We start from the raw sequence: 14,938 nt of genomic DNA on the forward strand, positions 1-14,938 counted from the left end.
AAGTATGGTAGCAACCAAAATGACACAACAAATGATATACAATTATTTTGGGGTGTGTGTGTAAAATTTTTTTTTTTTTTTTGAGATGGAGTCTCGCTCTGTCGCCCAGGCTGGAGTGCAGTGGCGCCATCTCAGCTCACTGCAAGCTCCGCCTCCCGGGTTCACGCCATTCTCCTGCCTCAGCCTCCCGAGTAGCTGGGACTACAGGCACGCGCCACCACGCCCAGCTAAATTTTGTATTTTTAGTAGAGACGGGGTTTCACCGTGTTCACCAGGATGGTCTCGATCTCCTGACCTTGTGATCCGCCCACCTCGGCCTCCCAAAGTGCTGGGATTACAGGCGTGAGCCACCGCGTCCAGCCATGTATGTAAAATTTAACACAAATGTAATATAAAATTGAGTTAAAATGATGTTTATATAGAAAATAATTATTTTAATTAAGTAATGAACTTGCATGTATGAGGGTCTTTTCTATTTTGTTATACTATGAATTGTAGAGCAAATTAATAAATAGTATTCTTTTAGTATTTACTTATTTGTTTAGCTATGTTATGCCAAGAGGAATTGGTAGTGATTAATAAAGAGTGACAGTTTTTGTAGATTTTTCTTTAACAATAAATAAGCTGGACACCTTTTATATGAGTATTGTTATTAATGGCAACAACAAATCTTTAACAATGTAGGCAGTGTGTCTGGAATTTGTAAAAGAGATGCCATAAAGAGGTCAAAGGAAGAAGACAGAACAAGTGTGGGTTTATCACTCATGTATATTAATCCCCAATAAGACAGGACCTGATATCGCCGCATCTTGGAGGAAGAAAACAAAACCATTACTGCATAAACATCCCCAGTGCGGAGCCAACAAGACTCGGAGGCCCTGTCTGCAGAGGCAGATAGCGGTCACCCATCTATCCATCCATCCATGACACACCCCCATCAGAGAAGAGGGTCTGCTTTGTGTTTATTGGGTCTGGAGCTGAGGCTGCAATAGACAACCAATATAACAGAATGGGGGCAAATCATTTAAAATGTCTGAAATTGCATGACTATTTGACATTATGCAATTTCCTGATTTATTATTCAACTTTGCTTTCCACTAGGTGCTGAGAGCATGAGCATACAAGCAACAGGAGTTTTCAAAAGGCCGGTCTTCGATGCAGACAGAGCTAAGCACCTCAGTAGTGACACAATATAAACTTCACTACATGAAATCCTGGAAGTTGATGTAAACAGCTTTTAATAGCAGTGAACATTTGTTCGCTTTGTTTAGACCATCTGGATGTTCCATTGTGTTCAGTTCAACACTGACTGCCGCCGGGTGACAGTTGATATATGTTAAGTACAAGCAAAGTGCCTCAGCCCACTCTGGGGACCTTAACGAGAACTTTTCAGTGTTTTGTGGATTATTCTGTCAGATCGCAGCCGAGTCGCCTGCATCCTTTATGGCTACATGCCAAAGTCCTCCGGCTTTTTTATCAAAGGAGAGTTTTGCTTTTACTGTTTGAAAGGTTAGGAAAACTATGCCAAAGTTCTTCCAGGCAGCTTGGAGAGCACGAGCTGACAGGAATGATTTCCAATATGGAGGAGAGAATAAAGAGGACCTTGGATCCTAAGAGAATCCAGGCTTTGCTAGTTTAATATGCGACATGTCTGACAAACAAGCCATTAAAACACCACCAAAGAAAATCTGGCCAATAAACATATAAAGCGGTTGGTTTTCTGAAGAGGAGAGATTATTCCTTAAAAGCACATTCTCCTCCACCCACACAAACCACTGTGTGGTGTGCAATTGTGCATACGTATGTTTACTTTCTAACGCAAAGCAGCCTCCACGTGCTCATCCTGATGTTGCATGAAGCAGAATCATTCAAGTGAAAAATGCCACTGCAAAAAAGACAGAGAACGAAACAGATCAACATTACTTTGTATAAAGATTACACAAGCACAGTTGGTGCCCTGCAGAGCAAAGAAAGGGCTTAAAAATCTGCCCTGACTCACTTACCAGCCAGTTTGCCTTTATTAGAACATCTGCGAAATGCTAAATTTGCACTTCTGGAGCTCTTCGAATCCACTGCTGTTGCTGCTGCCTGGTGAAACACAGATGAGGCATGATGGAGCTGGGATCACTTGAGAAACAAATATATTCCTGGCTTCTTTTCTTTAGTACATCATTTAAAAATGATTTAATAAATGCATTTTACTTCGCTACAGAAAACATAGAAACTAGGTAATGTCCAATTCGAGTATCCCTTATGTGAAATATTTGGGACCAGAGGTGTTTAGGATTTCAGATTCTTTTGGATTTTGGAATATTTCACATACATAATGAGATATCTTGGGGATGGGACCCAAGTCTAAACACACACTTCATTTATGTTTCACATACACTTTATACAGATAGCCTGAAGGCAATTTTATACAATGTTTTTAATACTTTTGTGCATAAAACAAAGTTTTGATTGCATCCTATCACATGAGGTCAGGTGTGAAATTTCCTAGTTGCAACAATCAGGTCAGTGCTCAAAAAGTTTCGGATTTTGGAGGATTTTGAATTTCAGGTTTTCAGATTCAGAATGCTCAATCTGTATCTTAACAACTTGATCTCAGATTCTTGTTCATGCTGGAAACATAACGACACCTCTTGTGTTTGGTGTCCTGCCAGATCTGAATGAAAAGTCGAAATGAAGGGCAGAAATTTTATGTATAGGTGAAATCTATGATTGATACAACTCTGGGCACATGATTTAACTCTGGGCACATGATATAGATAATATGTGGTTCTAACAAGTACCACAATCGTCACCCTTTCCTTCTTTATCTTAGGTGGCACAAAACAGGTAAGGAAAAGCCTGTAGGAAAAGGGGAAATGTTGAGAACCAGATAGACTAATCTATGAAATGGGGATACTAATATTCCATCATAGGTTTCATCTAAGGATTAAACGAGATAGTGCATGCAAAGATGCCTACTACAGTGAAATGTTTCAACAAATGGTTGTTGAACAAAATTGGTCACTAGACAAAAATCTACTGAAAATTTAATTATGTAAAGTCATTATATAGGCAAATAAGGATCTATGACCATATATTTTTAAGATACATTAATAAACAGATAAATAAGTTATTTTTGAGAGAGATCTCTATGTTGTATTGAACAAATTATACCAAAGATTCTTAGTTCCATTTATGGATTAATTACGTATCAAGAGCAAGATAAGTTTTCCAAGAGTCTCTAAAGATTGCGTTTCTCTGCTAACTTTTTCATGATTACAAATTAAGCAAAAAACCCTATTCGATAGTTCAAAAGAAAAAGAGAACAGAGAGGATTACTGGAAGTGTATTCTCTATTACATCTGGTAAATAAAATATATATGTGTATCATTGCATGTATTGTACACCACTCTCAGGATAACTTTTGAAGTGCCTAGAACAGTACATCATAGAAGCACAATAAATGTTCACTGAATGAATGAAAAAACCCATAAGGGTTCTGCATCTGTAATTCTACGATGCAGCAATCTTGAGTCTTAGCAAACATCAAACACAATTGTCACAACAAAAAAAACACGATGAGTTTCTAATATAACAATGAACAACAACAACAATCACAAGTGACCAAATAGTTAAAATTTTCTGAAACAGAAATTTTCATTAGAACTTAACTGATTTTCCAAAGGATGGTGAAGTAGATGTGGATTAAATAATTATTATGATTTTTTAAAAAATTCATAGTCTTTATTGCCCATTGTAGCTAACATAGTAGATTTCAAAGTGTTTTTATACTCAAAACTTATTTAAAACGACCTATCTTTATGCCTTTTCTCTGAAAATAAAACACAACTTAAAGCATATAGTTTTAAAGAATAACTATAGTTGAATTATTAGAATCATGTTTTTTTATTTACTTTTACTTCTCTCAAATTAAGCCATATCCAAGATAATATATGTAATATGAAAGGAGTGAACAAATAGTTTCTGTGGCAAATTGTGTCTTCAAAACACGGCCATAACATCTCCCATTCCAGAAGCTCTTCTGTCTGACTCTCTGATCTTGGTGCTCCTCTCTTCAAGTGCTGGGGTCTGTGCCCCCTTTCTTTGAACCTGAGAAGACATTTACGATGACCTCAGCCAACAATATAGTGAGAATGACGCTATGCACCTTCTAAGGCTGTATTTTTTTAAATGCCATGTACTTTTGCTTTGTTCTGTTGGAATCCGGCCATCAGGCTGGGAGGCGATGTAAGCTGCCTCAGAGATAGGCCCACATGGAAAGTCCCTGGCCCCAGCTCTGGTTTGGTTCCTAGATGACATTCAGCACCAACTCACCAACCATCAAAGTGAGCCATCTTGAAAACGAATTCTCTAGCCCCAAGTCAGCTGACCCACCAATGCCACATGGGGCAGAGATAAGCTCCAAGCTGAAGATTCATGAGCAAAATAAACAATTTCTTTCTTACAGACTGCTATGTTTTGTGGTGGCTTGTTATGCAGAAATACAAAGGACACATAGTTTCTAAGATTAGAATTCTGAGATTCTACAAAATTATATGTATATTATTTGTAATATTTTGCTTAAGTGGTTGGTAGAGCACAATTACTATTTGTGGGACTTGTTAGAAATAGTAAATGAGATTTTAGTACTAAAAAATTGGATTGAGGCCAGGCGCGGTGGCTCAAGCCTGTAATCCCAGCACTTTGGGAGGCCGAGGCGGGCGGATCACGAGGTCAGGAGATCGAGACCATCCTGGCTAACACTGTGAAACCCCGTCTCTACTAAAAAATACAAAAAACTAGCCGGGCGAGGTGGCGGGTGCCTGTAGTGCCAGCTGCTCCGGAGGCTGAGGCAGGAGAATGGCCTAAACCCGGGAGGCGAAGCTTGCAGTGAGCTGAGATCCGGCCACTGCACTCCAGCCTGGGCGACAGAGCAAGACTCCGTCTCAAAAAAAAAAAAAAAAAATTGGATTGAAGCTTTATCTGAACTTTATATTTCACCTACAAAACATAAATAACCTTCACCTATAAGACAGAAATAACAATTTAGGGTTTCTTTATGCTTTCTAGAGCTATCCATAACAGCAGCTATGAAACAACAATGTAACATCAAATAATTTGATTATATAAATATTTCTAAGTCAGTTGGGTAAACTGAGCCAGAGTTTCATTTAAAAAATTATAAGACATTTCCTGAGATGTAAAACTTGGTTATTAATCAAATGAAAGAATATAAATGGAAAAACACTTTGTAAACCATAAATCATTCTGCTAGAAGTCAATATTTTAAAACACACACATACAACTTATTATTTCAACATCTAACAGCTCCAGTTAGACGTACATGATCAGAACACTGTAAATAATACATTTATAAATTCATTAATCCTTTTAAAAATTCCAGACTAATGAAAAATAGTGCATTTTTAAACAGCCACTTTGGCAGCAGGGGATTGGATTAGATGACCTCTTAAAGTTCTCTTCAGGTCCTATGAATCTGAGAAATACAAGCTGTCTTGCTATCTATAGACACCAGTTCAGAGAGGATTTTAAATCTAATTCCAATTATCTAAATTCTTTGCATTATACAAAAACAAAAAAAAAGTTCATTTCAATGCCCGTATTAATGAAGTAATAATTAAATCATCTTCCATAATAAATGGCATCAATGTAAAGATTATTCATTTCTCAAAAACTGAATATCAATTGCTTCTGATTTTATAAATTATCATTTAAGTATTTTTGATTTTTCAAATGTAACAATCTTTTAATAGCCACAAAAAAAAGTTCTATTATAAATCAACAGACTGCAGTCTTCAAGAGAGCATATTTCTATATAATCATATTTTATACAGATCCCAAAAATAAGTGGTAAAAGATTTTTAAAAATCACATCTAGGCTATCTTACTGAGGGGATTTTTTTAAGTGTTAAATGAACCACATTAATATTCATGACTTCATCTGCATAAGAAATGAAAGAGCTTTATTTGATTCCTCAATTATCTGTATAAATAAGTGTTTAAATATTTTCTACCTCAGAACCAACAACAGCAACTCATTAGATACTTTAAAAAATTAAAGCAAAACATAAAAAGGAAATTTTGATCAAATGTAGTGGTAGGAATGGGCCAACGATTCAACAGCATCTGTACTATAACATGGAATGTCACCTAGTTTTTTAAAAAGTGAAGATGCTAATTCTGCTGATGAAGATATTGTTTTTCCCCTCTTGTGCCCTATTCATTATGCAAGGCTGCAGAATATGAAGTGGAGATGTGTGATCCGGGCGATCTAATGATCTCCCACACCTGCTCATCTGGTACGATTTTAATTAACACTCCAAGGAGGTTTGTCAAGAGTAATCAAAAACATTGTCGCTTATAAAGCTGTGGCAAGAAATCAATAGTTTTCATCAGAAAAGGTAAGGTCTGGCATAACTGAACCATTTAATTTCTTCATTCCAATAAACAAAAACTGCACATTTTAATGACTTGATTCGGGAGATCAATATCTAACCACATATTGCATTAAACAGCAACATGTGGTGGGATATTCGTAGTCATTTCCATTCTGAAAGCAGCATTCCTCTTTTTTATTTCATCCCGAGTGGCAATAGGTTGCCGCACCTATGCAGTGCTATGATTTATATCAAATGAGTGACCTCTAGGGCTGTAAGACTAGAACGGGTGACTAGCTCTCAATGGTAAGCTACTGGCACTTGACAAAGTGCCTGAAGCAGAATGAATTTACTTCTCTTTTCCTCAATCATCAACAGGCTCTGCCCTGACCCCCGTTCTGACTCCTATAACAAGATCTCCTGTCGCTGCCTGAAAAATTTACAGTCGCGTCGACTTCTCATTGAGCTCGAGTGAGTACTTCTGTCACCTTCAGTGAACTGAGTCCGCAGGAGATTTAACTAAACACCAGTCCTAGTTTAAAAACTAAATAAGTGTGTTTCCTGTAAAGCAGGCGGCATCCAAAGGCATCTGTTTCCAAACAGTATGATATTCTAAAAAGTCAAATTTTTCTTTGCACCACACTTAATTCAAAGCAACATTTGGGTCCTGAAACTCACTTATTCTTGTGGTGCCATGAATGTGAAACTCTCCTTAGCACTACAGACCTTAAGGACTATCTGTTTGCTATTGGTTGCCACCAGAAGACTGATGTCTACAGGGCACTTAAGTCATTGTGATGGTTACTTGAAAATAGAAATTCTTATTAACCTTCAGGAAATACTGTATGTAATATGCATACACCGAATACCCTCATGTTCAGCTGTAATAAACACACAGGTATGCAAGAGGAAATAAAGACATCAGATTAAATAATTAAGCAGTCTAATGCATTTGGTGCATCTTACTTCAGAAAGATATTTTAAAATATATTGTCAATAAGGACTTTAAAACGATGACTTGAAGAAATTTAGATATTAAATATCAGGATATTATAACATTCACTAGTAAAACATACACAATAAAGCATAAACCCACCTTTATGTAATATACATGACTTTTAACAATCAGTTTAAAATAAGCAATCAAAAGGAACATTTGCAAACCCCTGTGTCAACAACAAGGCAATTAAAAGATTGACGTTTGATGGTTTATTCCATCTCACTAAAGCCTTACGCAAAATTTCCACTCCCTCTTTAATTTTCAATTCTTCTACCCTCCCTGCTTCACAGCTCCTGGCTATTGGCTTTCACAATCTGTCCCTAGGGAGTGAGGAGTTATTACCCCTGTCGATAGAAGAGAAAGGGATGTTATTCCCTTGTCACCCTCTTCAGCTCCAGCAGATTCCAAGTGCTGATGTATAGCCTTCATTGGAGAAGGGCGGCTGAGATTCTGTTAGTCCTCAGGCCTGTCAGATCCATCTACCTGTGCCATTGGCATTACTTACTGGAGTCAGAGTGACACTCGGTGTCCCCAGAGTCAACCAAAAAACTCCAGGAGCAAACACTACACTAGGCATTCTGCTACTATGGAGTAAATACCATGACAAATGTCCAAGCCCCTAAGCAGAAAGGATTTTGCATCCTGGCCACAAGGGCAAATGCAAAAGTTTGTAGGCAAAATCCTTCAGCATTGTACCAAGTTTCTTTTGTTAGGCACTGAATACAAAATAAACATTCTGATGACTTATGAAAAAACTGACGAAGTCTCCTTAAAAACACTTTTGAGACCGGGCACGGTGGCTCACCCCTGTAATCCCAGCACTGTGGGAGGCTAACGCAGTAAGATCATGAGGTCAGGAGATCGAGACCATCCTGGCTAACACGGTGAAATCCCGTCTCTACTAAAAACAAAACAAAAAAAAAAAATTAGCCAGGCGTGGTGGCAGACGCTTGTAGTCCCAGCTACTTGGGAGGCTGAGGCAGGAGAATGGTGTGAACCCGGGAGGCAGAGCTTGCAGTGAGCCGAAATGGCGCCCCTGCACTCCAGCCTGAGTGACAGAGCAAGACTCTGTCTCAAAACAAAAACAAAAACAAAAACAAAAACATTTTTGAGATACTGTACCAATTGTTCACAGTGCTTTAAATCATTTGATTCCTCTTGTTACTATGATTTCATCATTACATCATGAGAGTTAAGATACTGGAAATTTCTAATTTATAATTCATAATTTACAAACCTATATTCTTGTTCTCTCACTCTCTGTCTCTTTCTCTCTCTCATTCAAAATATAAACAATTGCTTCCATTAATTGTCCAAAAGTATCACAATATTTTACATGGGCAGAAAATAAATCTTAATTTCTAGAATTCAGCCATGAGTTCCCCATCCTAAGAAATGTCTTATCAGGCTCTAGTCCATGAGACTCTTCTGACAAAGATACATAGAACCTTTTATTCTTTTTGTCTTTGGTTTGCACCTCACATCTGTCCTTCTTCCACCCGTCTTTAACCAAGGTGGGTAAGCAAAGAGCGCGCAGGAAGAGTCACTGCCTGGCCTGGCCTGTTGGATGAGTTAGGAGACCTGGGTCCTGATGAGGTTAATGTCAGAGTCACCGTGGTCTGGTGCAGTGAGCTCCAAGATTCACATGCCATGTTAGTAAAAAACAAACAAACAAACAAAAAACCCTTGAGCTTGCATCCACAGCATATGTCTATTTTTTCATCTATAAGTTATATTCAACTGCATGTCCACAATAATTACCCAAAATCCTTAGAACAAAATATGCTTCAGATTTTCCCAATTTTAGCAAGATAATAGGGTGCAAATACCACACATTATGTAACACCCCAGTGGGGATCCAGGGCAGCGTCACATAATGAAACACATTAAGAGTTCTACAAAGAAATGCATGATTATTCTAATTATTCCTACCAATTGCATTAAATAAAGACTATTGCCACACTTCAGTTCAGGTCAGTTCAGGCTGAATGGCCAAATGAATTACAAAATAACTTCAGATTTTCAGAGCTTTTTAAACACTGGGATTGTGGATAAGGGATTGTGGACCTGTACTCTACTAGATTAGGTACAGCATAAAACATTTGCTTAAAAAAAATAAAAATAGATAAAGGGGAATGAGATAAAAATAGAAAAGGAAATTCTAACATTTTCCTCTTGTATGCCCGCAGTGCACACACTGTATTTCAGAAACCACTCCACGCTAATTCTAAGCAAGGCTACAAGAGGTGTAAGCACAGTTTAAATCTGCCCCGAGCAGAATGAGCAGTGCCATTCAGGAGGCAGTGCCACAGAGCCAGACTTCATAGTTCCCCTTCCTCCTCTTACAGAAAACACAAAACTGCAAATTATCTACAGTTAAGAGCCAATACCCAAGGCAGCCCTGCCAGCCCCCTAACTCCTTAGGGGTGTGTAATGCCCTTTATAAGTAGACTCACACCCATAATTGGGAAGAAAGAGAAGAGGATATCATGACTTGCAGGTAAATACAATGAATTGAAGAAAACAATTCCTTTGCCAAACTGATTGTTGATTAATCACCTAGGGGACTACACTCACAAAGTTTACATTTTGTGTTTGTTAAAACTCTTCCAAGTGACCAGCATTCACTAGAATTGACCCAGCCTTACCATTTCTGGTAGTAACATTTTAGTACAAGTCAATAATCTATTTCCCAGAGTGACCTCTGTTACCCCCAAGGAGCCAGGTGAATAAAGAAGCAAAAGAGGCTGAAGAACATCGATAAAGGGTGTATTTTTTGCTTGAAATCCTCAGTGAAATAAGTTTAAGATTGTAACATAAAGCACTTTCCACAAGGAGCCACCATTCATCATAAGTGGCTCTTCCTTCAACCCCGATGGCCAATTCCTTGTTCACTCTCACTCACTTGTTTTTTTAAAGTGAGAAGAACCGTAAGGAAGCCAAATAAATGATTAATGATGTCAGGGAACACCTAGACTATTCCTAAGTGTTATAATTTCCTTTTCTCTAAATTTTTCCTTTGGCTTATATTAATTTTGGCTCACATAGAAGAGAAGGGTGGTGCTTTTCTGATCATTGATTGCTCTCCCAGTGACAATGCTAGAAACCCAGGCAGAACAGACCCCCTGACCACCCACCCCTCCTCACTCGTTCCTATCCCGTAACTATGGGCCATCCGGTTTGGGTCAGACACAGAACCAGACTTCATAGTACCCTTCTCTCCTCTTACAGAAAACACAAAATTACAAATTATCTACAGTTAAGAGCCAAGACCCAAGCCAGCCCTGCCACCCCCTAACTCCTTAGGAGTGTGCAATGCCTTTATAGGTACACTCGCACAGATAATTGAGAAGAAAGAGGAGAAGTCAAGTGTGATGGCTCCCAGCACTTTGGGAGGCCGAGGCGGGCAGATCATGAGGTCACGCATTCAAGACCAGCCTAGCCAACATGGTGAAACTCCATCTCCGCTAAAAATATAAAACTTAGCCGGGCGTGGTGGTGGGCACCTGTAATCCCAGCTACTTGGGAGGCTGAGGCAGGAGAATCACATGAACCTGGAAAGTAGAGATTGCAGTGAGCCAAGATCAGGCTACTGCACTCCAGCCTGGGCCACAGAGCAAGAGTCCGTCCCAAAAAGAAAAAAAAAAAAGAGCTCACAGGTAAGTATGGTAAAAAATCAGAGCAATCAATGATCAGGATGGTTCCCCTAAGCCCCTCCTCCAACCACCCTGCCGGGACCTGGGCCTAATGGACCAGAAAAGTCTGTTGATGAATGCAGAAAGTTTTAGAAGTCACATCAGCTGTGTTCTTATCCAAAAGTACCTCAGTTTGTCCCTCACAAGCACCAATTAATGTAGCCACATTACCAAAGCTATTTCAACTCTAGACTCAATATTACATACCCGAAGGAATTCTATTTGCGTATAATTTGTGCTTACTTAACGTCAGCAATTATAAAAATGTCCTCTGTCTCCTTTTCAACAAAGAAGGGCTTTTTATACCAGAATTTTGAGATGTCCCCATAGAGGCCTGATCACTCTCAAATAGCAATGAATAGAGAGATTTCAATTCCCCAAAAAAATTTTCCTAGGAAAAAAAAATGTGAGATATCTTTTTTCTTTTTCTTTTTCTTTTTTTTCTTTTTTTTTTTTTTTTGCCTCCATTGTGAATGTGTCTATTAGCTTGTATTTTTGTCTCTCACTCATGTCTCAGGTTCAGCAAAAATATTACCCATGGTGTGCAGATAAGGTCTGACCCAAACTGGATAGCCCATAGTTACAGTACCTCTTTACAGTGTCAGACTCATTCCAGCCATATTTTCAGGAGGTGAGTCAGTCCCCACGGATGACAGAAAGATGTACAAATAACGAATCGTCTCACCCAGGGTGCCTTGAGTTCCTCAGTAGCTCTGTCTGGTAGAAATACAATGCCAGCCACATACATAATATAAGTTTTCTTGTAAAAAGGTAAAAAGAAACTTGAATTTTTACCAATATATTTAATTAAAAATATGTATATACAAAATTATGAATTAGATATTTTATAATATTTTTTCATGCAAAGTTTTCAAAATACAGAATTTATTTTACACTCACAGGCCATCTCAACTTTTTCATCAGAAATAGTTGATATCAATTTAAGTTTCTTTCTTTTTCTTTTCTTTTCTTTTTTGAGACAGAGTCTTACTCTGTTGCCCAGGCTGGAGTGCAATGGCATGATCTCAGCTCACTGCAACCTCTGCCTCCCGGGTTCAAGCAATTCTCCTGCCTCAGCCTCCTGAGTAGCTGAGAATACAGGCACACACCACTATGCCTTTCTATTTTTTTTATTTTTTGGTGGAGATGGGGTTTCACCATGTTGCCTAGACTGGTCTTGAACTCCCGACCTCAAGTGATCCATCTGCCTCGGCCTCCCCGAGTGCTGGGATTACAGGCATGAGCCACCGCACCCAGATGATTTAGGTTTCATAAAATTGCAAGTTGCAAATATACCCAAGTTGTTCTGAACCATACCTAAAGGTTTTTCAATAACAGACTCAAGTTATCAGTTTTTACATTTAAACTTAATTAAAATTTAAAATTCAGTTCCCTAGTCATGACAGCTACTTTATAAGTACCTGATGGCTGCCTGCGGCTGAGCTCGGAACTGTCATGGTAGGTAGTCCTAAAGGAATATGAGAAAGGCTGGCAGGCCAGATAGCAGCTTCCATCCTTTTCTGTTCACCTTGGGGTCTCTTCAGCCTGGCAGACAATCCACTTTTGCTCGTGTCCTCAGCTCTCTAAGAGAAATTCACAGCTATTTTATGTTTACCGTGGGGACATTGTGGGGTGACTTTCACCACACCACGCAATGTCCCCTCATGAGACCACGTCTCAGCCAGGGTTTGAAATGGGAAGCAGAACCATGATAAGCATCATAGATTGAGGGATCTATTATAGGATTTGGACATGACACGGTTGAGGGAGGCAGGAGGTTGAAAGATCAGGGATGTGTCACTAACCGACCCTCCTGTGACACTGGCAGAGGGGGAGAGTGGGAGCTTACAGGGCCCTGTAGAAAGCTGGGAACATCTAGATGCTAGAGGCTGGCATGGAGACACTACCGAAGGCTGTTGCTGCTGCACCTGGTAGTAAGGTGGGTTTGCTCTTGTCTTCAGGCACGAAGAGCCAGATGCAGAGAGAGAGGAGAGCAAAAATAAGTTGGAACCTACTGGCATCTCTGTGTCTCTTCCTCAACTACATCTATCTCTGCTAACCTGCAGAAAATTGCTGTTGATTCACTTCTGCCTTCTCAATCTTCCACCATTTCCTCTTTCAGCCAATTCTGCCCAGAGCCACAGAGGGAAGGGGGTCCTGGGAACAGTGGTTCCACTGAGCCAAGCTGACACAATACAGAACCACCACGGATGCCATAAAGAAGTTTCTCTCAACTCTCAGGATGGGGTGAAATGTTTCTTCTAAGAAAATAATTTATTTTTATCTCATGAACACTATGAATCACATATCTGATGGCATTTTTCGTTGGTTTTGACCGCTGAGAAACTCAGAACTGACTTTTCAGACTACTTTTCATAACTGCAGGTATCATGACATGTGTTTACATGTTAATCTTCTCCGAACTTTATTTTTCCAGTTGGCCTCCCCTTCTCTCATTTGTCTATTTTATCTTGTGTATTTTTATAAGTTGTCCCAAATGATTTTTGATGGGGGGAGTAGATAAATAAATGGACAGGGGCTAAATATAGGCAGATGGACAGATGAATAGATGGATCTGACTGCAGCCAACCTCTCCAACTTGTCTTATTCCACTCTTTTCTCACTGCTCCAGACACACTGGCCTGGTTCTTCCAACACACCAAGCTCCTCCCATTTCGTGGCCATTGGGGTTGCTGTTTCTCCTCATGTTTGGCTGGTTCCTTTGGATGATGTGGGACTGTTTTTTTTATAATAGAATCCCTCACCTCTCAACCCACACGGTTCCTGGTATTCTACCCTACTTCCTTCACTACTGTTATCTCAGTCTGGCATAATATGTTCAATTATTGCCTACTTATTTACCTATCTTTCTCTACCTTAAAAGGATGTAAGCTCCATGAGGGCCATGACCTTGCCTGTCTCTCTACTGCTGAATCCTCAGAGCTAGAACAGAAAGCCTGGCAGAGTGGACTCTCAATACATGTGTGATAAAAGAATCAATGAATGGATGAGCAGCCAATCAATCTATTGATACCCACTTTTTATTTTTAAATAACCTACAATGTGACATTCTAGTTCAACAAATTCACCACTAATAACTTTTTATTGGTGAGGGAAGATGGAACGTGTTCTCTCTAATTGTGTAAATCGTGTAGTCAAAAGGTGAAGAAATTTTGCCTATCTCTCCTTTCACCAGATAAACAGTCATCAAGAGTTTTCATTATCACCTATGCTTACATCATTATTCCACACTTCTACTGAGTGTGAGGAATACTGAGATAGTTTGTGTTTATTTTGGAGCTACTTGTTTTGCACCTGTGCTGTAGGCCAATCCCATCCTCATCCAATTCTTTTAACAGAGAAAGCAAAAGTAGATTACGGGAAACCTGGGAATGTTTTCACAAATAGTATTTGCCATTGTCATCAATCCTGTCTTTAAAAGGAAATTTGGGCCTGGCATGTTGGCTCATGCCTGTAATCCCAACATTTTGGGAGGCCGAGGTGGGTGAATCATTTGAGGTCAGGAGTTCGAGACCAGCCTGGCCAACATGACGAAACCCTAGCTTTAACTAGAAATATGAAAATTAGCTAGGAATGGCTGTGAGTGCCTGTAATCCCAGCTACTGGTAGGCTGAGGCAGGAGAATCACTTGAACGCAGGAGGTGGAGGTAGCAGTGAGCCAATATCACACCACTGCACTCCAGCCTGGGTGACAGAGTGAGACTCTCAAACAATAAAATAAAAGGAAAGGAAATTTTGACATTCCTTCTGTTTTTTGGTATAATAAAAGTCAGGGCCTCCTGTGGATTCTAGAAATTATCCTTGGAAATTCTTTTTTTTTTTTTTAGACGGAG

At 39.3% G+C, this 14,938-nt stretch overlaps 1 long non-coding RNA gene across 2 annotated transcripts; it reads right to left on the minus strand.

The window, feature by feature from the left end:
* Positions 1 to 357: 357 nt before the first annotated feature.
* LOC117075570 lies at positions 358 to 14,634 on the minus strand. Of its 2 annotated transcripts, XR_004434055.1 has the most exons (4): positions 12,506 to 14,634; positions 11,674 to 11,801; positions 2,004 to 2,088; positions 358 to 1,885 (listed from the first exon to the last, which is right to left on the minus strand). It is a non-coding gene; the product is annotated as an uncharacterized LOC117075570 (long non-coding RNA). The 2 variants fall into 2 exon arrangements; XR_004434056.1 differs by lacking the exon at positions 11,674 to 11,801.
* Positions 14,635 to 14,938: the final 304 nt, after the last annotated feature.

Source organism: Trachypithecus francoisi, unplaced genomic scaffold, assembly GCF_009764315.1.
Source record: "Trachypithecus francoisi isolate TF-2019V2 unplaced genomic scaffold, Tfra_2.0 Lachesis_group5, whole genome shotgun sequence".
Taxonomy (NCBI): domain Eukaryota; kingdom Metazoa; phylum Chordata; class Mammalia; order Primates; family Cercopithecidae; genus Trachypithecus; species Trachypithecus francoisi.